The following is a 7,500-nucleotide window of genomic DNA, read 5'->3' on the forward strand; positions in this document are numbered from 1 at the left end:
AAAGAAAATGAGGCCTGGTTTTAGAACCAGTAGGTCTAATCTAATATATATATATATTATTATAACATTTCTCATGACTGTATATTATAAAGCAATTTTATATTCTATTTTATTTCAAGTCTTATTTAAATTGAAAATTTGTATGACTTTCTGCTTACAGCATTTGTCCAGTGAGTACTTATATTCTTATATTGTTGTCCAGTGAGTACTTATATTCTTATATTGTCCAGTGAGTACTTATATTCTTATATTGTCCAGTGAGTACTTATATTCTTATATTGTCCAGTGAGTACTTATATTCTTATATTGTCCAGTGAGTACTTATATTTAGCTTATATTCTCATTACTGTCATGCAGAAAAATATTATTTTTAAAATAATCAGAGCCTTTTAATTTAGAATGTGACTTTGAGCTCACGCCATTTTCTAGTGTGTACTTAATTATTTTATATAAATAATGATTTATTAAAAATAAAATAAAATCTAAAATACTATTTATTTATTTATTATTTAAATTGAAAATGTCACATTATGCTAACACCAATTTTCCAATGAGTACTTTTTTAATATATAAATTGTGTATTTTATTTTATTTTTTTATTATTATTTTTTTTATCTTAACAATTATTTTGACTTGATGACTTTATGCACACACCGGTTTTCCTCAGAGCATTTTCCCCCATAGTTCTGCTGTGTCCTGGTCATGTTTGTGTGGTTCTGTTGGTTTATTAGTTTCTCTGGATCTGCTGATCCTGCGAGTCCGTCCAGAGGGCAGTTTCAGTGTCAGACTCTTTAAATCCAAATATACGGTCTTTGTGTCCCACTATAATCAAAGCCTCGGGCTCCAGAATCCCTGTTCTTATCCCGAACTCTCGCTGATCCTCAGGTCTCAGTCCATGGACAGGTTTATGAGCGAGGGAATGAATCCAGATCTTGTAAAGCACAAGAGACTGATCAATACGCCCAGGTTCCCATATATCACAGGTAAAGCAGGACTGAAGCCTGGTTCCCCGAGCCGGACCGCTGAACATCAATCCCAGTCTCAGGATCAGCTTCCCAGTGGCCTGGGATTGGTCAACGGTCACGTGACCTGAAGGATCACTGGTTTAGGGTCTAATTGGCGTCCGGTTGCGTTTCAGTGCTGGATCTGCTCACTCAGAAGGTGTGTGTTGTTCTCCCTCAGAGTGTGTGTGTTGTTCTCCCTCAGAAGGTGTGTGTTGTTCTCCCTCAGAGTGTGTGTGTTGTTCTCCCTCAGAAGGTGTGTGTTGTTCTCCCTCAGAGTGTGTGTGTTGTTCTCCCTCAGAGTGTGTGTGTTGTTCTCCCTCAGAAGGTGTGTGTTGTGTTGTGTTGTTGTTTATTGGACTCGTGTGCCGATTTCCTCACCAAACATCCCTGACGCTCCTCATGATGACTCCGGGTTCATATCCGTCAGTCGGATTCCTGTTGCCATGGATTCGGTTTCCTTCACATTAATTAAAGGAAGAGTTTCCAAGGTCGCTGATCCTCGGAGTCCGAATGCGGCGGGTGAAACGAGTGAGGGATATGAGGAAGATTATAGCAGGATTTACAGGGAATGAAAGAAAGGGAAGAAAACCAACTCCGTATCTGGAAACAAAATGACTTACAGTCACAACACTTTAGTATTGGATGATCAAAGCTGAAAAGACAGATAGATAGACAGAGAGATAGATAGATGGCTGACATGGAAGAAATATTACATTTTAAACTATATTTATGTATAGATAAATATAGTTTATATTCTAAACCAAATCAAATCATACCAAATCAAATCTAAACCAAATAGCAAATTAGACACATTCTCACTGGTGGCTTCAGACCCCAATATAAACTTAAATAGTTGCAAATGTAAATAATTCATATAATATTCATAGGGCCCTATTTTAACGATCTGAAACGCAAGTATCAAGCGCGATACGCAAGTAACTCTGTGGGTGGGTCTCGGCTGTTGCTATTATACCGGCGGGATAAATGACTCTCCGACTCAAATCTAACATGTGTTGGTCTGAAGTAGCTTCATTACTCATAGGTGTGGTTTGGGCGTAACGTGAAATAAACCAATCAGAGCGTCATCTCACATCCCCTTTCAGAGCAGGCGCGCTTGTTCCATGGCGGGTTGCTATTATAACGGCGGATTTGCCAGACGCACGCCAGGAGCGGTTCACAGCCGAGGAGACCGACGTTCTCGTCAGGGCCGTAAAACACAGAGGAGTGACATTGGGGATGGAGAAACACACCCAGATTAGCTTCGGATAAACAGGCGTATGATAATTTGGGTAAATGTGTAAGCTAGATTTATGCCTATTCTTCCACATCTTCATGGACATAACAATGATTTCCCTCGTGTGGTAATATTTTTCCTTGTAATTATGTATGGTTTGCAAAAATGAAAACTGCTGCTCCTGTGTAGACGAGAGAAGCAAAGTGTGTGTGTGTGTGTGTGTGTGTGTGTGTGTGTGTGTGTGTGTGTGTGTGTGTGTGTGTGTGTGTGTGTGTGTGTGTGTGTGTGTGTGTGTGTGTGTTGTGCACACGCTACATTATGGTCAAGCATGCGCCCTTAAAATAGCATCTGAACGCGCCGCTGACTTTAGACGAGGTTTCTCCTGGTCAGTGGAGGAATTGTTTTCTGAAACTGCATAATAGCACCAGGGAACGTTTGTGCCGGAACACGCCTCCTCTTTTCCCTGAACCGCCCCCGGGAGCGCAAGTTCATTCCCTAATTTACCGACGTGCGTCTGTGTAGGGAAGAGTCCGCTGTGTGTCGGGTGAGAAACAGGAATGACACATGCGTCGTGTACAGACTCAGTAGTGCTGGGTGTGAGATAGGGCCCATAATCTTTATGACATAATATTGGTTAATGACTTCTTAAGGCGAGAAAAAACCTGATAAATATCACCATACTTCACCAGTTGATTGATTACATTAATAATTGCAAAAAATTTTTGCATTACAAGTTTTCTGAAATGTTATGTTTAAATATGCAAATGAAATTGGGTGTGTGTCAGTGTTGCTGAAGTGGAGATTTCAGGCTCATATAGAGGAAACACCCTGTAGAGATATACTGTACCTGACCTCTACAGATGCACACAGATCAAGTGCTCTACAAGATACAGCTAAATGTGTATTTCGGGTGTTTTCTGTCCACTTGTCCTGAAAAAAACACTTTATGGAAAGCCAAAAATCCCAAATCTCAAAATTGACAGATGCATGAACACAGTTTCTGCTCATAGTGTCTCAGTGTAAGATATATATCGAGAGTGGAGAATAAATCATCAGGAGTGTTTGTGTTTGTGATCAGAGTAACATTAGATGATCCTGATGATGATGGTGATGGGTGTGTGTGTGTGTGTGTGTGTGTGTGTGTTCGCTCACACCTGTGATGTGTTCCAGTGATGAAGGCCTGTAGATCTCAGATCTGTAAAGTAATGGCTGGCCTTTAAGTCGTCAGTAAATCATCATAAAAGCCTGTTCTCCTCTTTAGCAGATGAATTATTGTTATGAATTATTGTCTGCTGACGCGCTCCGGCTCTGGCCTTTCTTCTCCTCACTCGTGATTTACCAGCTTTATCACTCGCTCTCCGTCTGGAATTAATATTTCATGCCATCTGATCTCACTGCTGTGTAGCTGTGCGGCTCCTCACGCCAAAAGGGCAACGCTAGATACATTCATTAAAGAAGTGAATATATATATATAGACATGCTGTAGGTGTGATGAGCATTTATTTTGAAGACACACATTAGTTCTCCAATCTGGTTTAATTTTAATAATAATTTTTTTAATCACATTTTACCTTAAATTGTCATTAAACCGTTTCCCCGAGAAAGCGTGTGTGTGTGGCGTGTGTGTGTGGCGTGTGTGTGTGGCGTGTGTGTGTGGCGTGTGCTGATGCTGAATGTGGAGTTTGACTTCATCCGATGGAGGAAAGTGTGTGTGGCTTGTGTGTGTGTGGCGTGTGTGTGTGTGGCGTGCGTGTGTGTGGCGTGTGTCTGTGTGGCGTGCGTGTGTGTGGCGTGTGTGTGTGTGTGTGTGTGTGTGTGTGTGTGTGTGTGTGTGGCGTGTGTGTGTGTGGCGTGTGTGTGTGTGTGTGTGTGTGTGTGTGTGTGTGTGTGTGTGTGTGTGTGTGTGTGTGTGTGTGTGTGTGTGCGTGTGTGTGTGTGGCGTGTGTGTGTGTGTGTGTGTGTGTGTGTGTGTGTGTGTGTGTGTGTGTGTGTGTGTGTGTGTGTGGGGCGTGTGTGTGTGTGTGTGTGTGTGGCGTGTGTGTGGAGTTTGACTTCATCTATGGAGGATCCGCACGCGTTCACAGGATTTACAGCAGAACATCGTGTAGCCGATTAGCGAAGGAGTAAATGATTCCAGAACAGAGCGTATTGATTCTATTAACCTTTGTGAAATAATTCATCCGTGTCTGATTAACCTAAAACCCTCCTAATTCAATTATTAATCAGTCAGGAATAATGTTCAGCTAATTGCAGCAATCTTACATTTTAATTGCGAGTTCGTTTGACGAGGTCGAGCTGCAGTTCTGACTTCACTGATGCGTTACGAACAGAACACGCAGACATGAGCTTCTCATAAAGGTGTAAATGTAAAAGTACTATGATACTGACATGTTTATGGACATTTACCATGGTATGTTTTACTATGTATCTTGTACATGTACTGGGAATGCCTTCTGTCTGATTTGTTTGCTAATACACAAAATGGAAAACTAGATTTATGCTCAGTTTTTGGAAAATTACAGAGTTCCACATGAGTATGATGATAGATAGATAGATAGATAGATAGATATTCAATTATCAACGGTAATATACTGTAATTTAATGAATAGAGATGAATTAATGAGATACGCTCTAGTTCTTGTCGAGCTGATTGGTCTGTGATTGGTAATATACAGTATTGGTCTGTGATTGGTCTGTAATTGGTCTGTGATTGGTAATATACAGTATTGGTCTGTGATTGGTCTGTGATTGGTAATATACAGATTTGGTCTGTGATTGGTCTGTGATTGGTAATATACAGTATTGGTCTGTGATTGGTCTGTAATTGGTCTGTGATTGGTAATATACAGTATTGGTCTGTAATTGGTCTGTGATTGGTAATATACAGTATTGGTCTGTGATTGGTAATATACAGTATTGGTCTGTGATTGGTCTGTGATTGGTAATATACAGTATTGGTCTGTAATTGGTCTGTGATTGGTAATATACAGTATTGGTCTGTGATTGGTCTGTGATTGGTTATATACAGTATTGGTCTGTGATTGGTAATATACAGTATTGGTCTGTGATTGGTCTGTAATTGGTCTGTGATTGGTAATATACAGTATTGGTCTGTGATTGGTAATATACAGTATTGGTCTGTGATTGGTAATATACAGTATTGGTCTGTGATTGGTCTGTGAATACAGTATTGGTCTGTGATTGGTCTGTAATTGGTCTGTAATTGGTAACATACAGTATTGGTCTGTGATTGGTAATATACAGTATTGGTCTGTGATTGGTCTGTGATTGGTAATATACAGTATTGGTCTGTGATTGGTAATATACAGTATTGGTCTGTGATTGGTCTGTGATTGGTAATATACAGTATTGGTCTGTGATTGGTAATGTACAGTATTGGTCTGTGATTGGTCTGTGATTGGTAATATACAGTATTGGTCTGTGATTGGTCTGTGATTGGTAATATACAGTATTGGTCTGTGATTGGTAATATACAGTATTGGTCTGTGATTGGTAATGTACAGTATTGGTCTGTGATTGGTCTGTGATTGGTAATATACAGTATTGGTCTGTGATTGGTCTGTAATTGGTCTGTGATTGGTAATATACAGTATTGGTCTGTAATTGGTCTGTGATTGGTAATATACAGTATTGGTCTGTGATTGGTAATATACAGTATTGGTCTGTGATTGGTCTGTGATTGGTAATATACAGTATTGGTCTGTAATTGGTCTGTGATTGGTAATATACAGTATTGGTCTGTGATTGGTAATATACAGTATTGGTCTGTGATTGGTAATATACAGTATTGGTCTGTGATTGGTCTGTAATTGGTCTGTGATTGGTAATATACAGTATTGGTCTGTGATTGGAAATATACAGTATTGGTCTGTGATTGGTAATATACAGTATTGGTCTGTGATTGGTCTGTGAATACAGTATTGGTCTGTGATTGGTCTGTAATTGGTCTGTGATTGGTAACATACAGTATTGGTCTGTGATTGGTAATATACAGTATTGGTCTGTGATTGGTCTGTGATTGGTAATATACAGTATTGGTCTGTGATTGGTAATATACAGTATTGGTCTGTGATTGGTCTGTGATTGGTAATATACAGTATTGGTCTGTGATTGGTCTGTGATTGGTAATGTACAGTATTGGTCTGTGATTGGTCTGTGATTGGTAATATACAGTATTGGTCTGTTATTGGTCTGTGATTTGTAATATACAGTATTGGTTTGTGATTGGTAATATACAGTATTGGTCTGTGATTGGTCTGTGATTGGTAATATACAGTATTGGTCTGTGATTGGTCTGGTGTTTCTCCGTCAGAGGAAGAGAGTTCTGGATTTAGAGGAAGTTCGTCTCGGTTCTCGTCTGTAATAATAATCATTCGTCTCTGCGAGTCACAGACGGCCAGGATCCTCTCTAAGACTCTGGGCTCGGCGTTCTTGATCCTCCTGGAGAACTGAAGAAAAAGCTTCACATCCGTCTTTTCGTATTCCATTATTCCTCCTACACATGAAGCGTGCCGAGACTGAACTCTCTGAACCCGTGCCGGAGCTGGTCCGCGTTCCCAAGCAGAACTCCAGCTCGTCCTGTGGGTCAAAGATCAGTGTATTAACATCCGATCATCCGAGGCAGGACTGCGATCCGGTATTATCTGATGCGGTTTCGAGCTCCGCTATCAGATATAAACGAGCCGGATCTGCTTCAGTCTGTTAGTGAAGAGTGTTCAGAGGAAGAGTCTCGGCACGGACCACCGGATGATCCTGTGTAAACACTGTCCTGGTGAAGCCAACATGGATTCGCTGTGTTTTCCAGGAATCCAGCGCTCATATGATGAAGCCCTTTGGCTGTTGTGTGTTTGTGACGAGCCAGATTAACATGGAAGCTCAATCATCACAAATACTGTAAAAACTGTTATATTCTGAAATATTATTAACAGTCAGGTCAAGTCACCTTTATTTATATAGCGCTTTTTATAATACAGATTGTTTCTAAGCAGCTTTAACAGGAAAATAATGTGGTTGCCAGAAATGTACCGTAAATGAATACGGTAGCAACATTTGAGGTTTTACAGACTTAACTTAAATTTACAGTAAAGAAACGTATTTCATTATCTGATAAAATGTTAATTTACTGAAATACTAAAATCTGTTTTGTACCGTTGTAATACACTGACATCCACCAATCACAGCAGAGATGAGAGTCACATGATGAATCAAAGCTCATCACTAACAGCTTCTCCACAAGCTGAG

At 40.1% G+C, this 7,500-nt stretch overlaps 2 protein-coding genes across 12 annotated transcripts in view; both read left to right on the plus strand.

Moving 5' to 3' along the window:
* The window catches only part of ptprma (protein tyrosine phosphatase receptor type Ma), a 262,637-nt gene that overhangs the window by 158,374 nt on the left and 96,763 nt on the right, over positions 1 to 7,500 (plus strand). The gene's annotated exons all lie outside the window — the stretch shown is intronic.
* The window catches only part of LOC309509807 (uncharacterized protein), a 120,517-nt gene that overhangs the window by 108,166 nt on the left and 4,851 nt on the right, over positions 1 to 7,500 (plus strand). The window lies entirely within an intron of this gene.

Source organism: Leuciscus leuciscus (assembly GCF_965113295.1).
Source record: "Leuciscus leuciscus genome assembly, chromosome: 11".
NCBI lineage: Eukaryota > Metazoa > Chordata > Actinopteri > Cypriniformes > Leuciscidae > Leuciscus > Leuciscus leuciscus.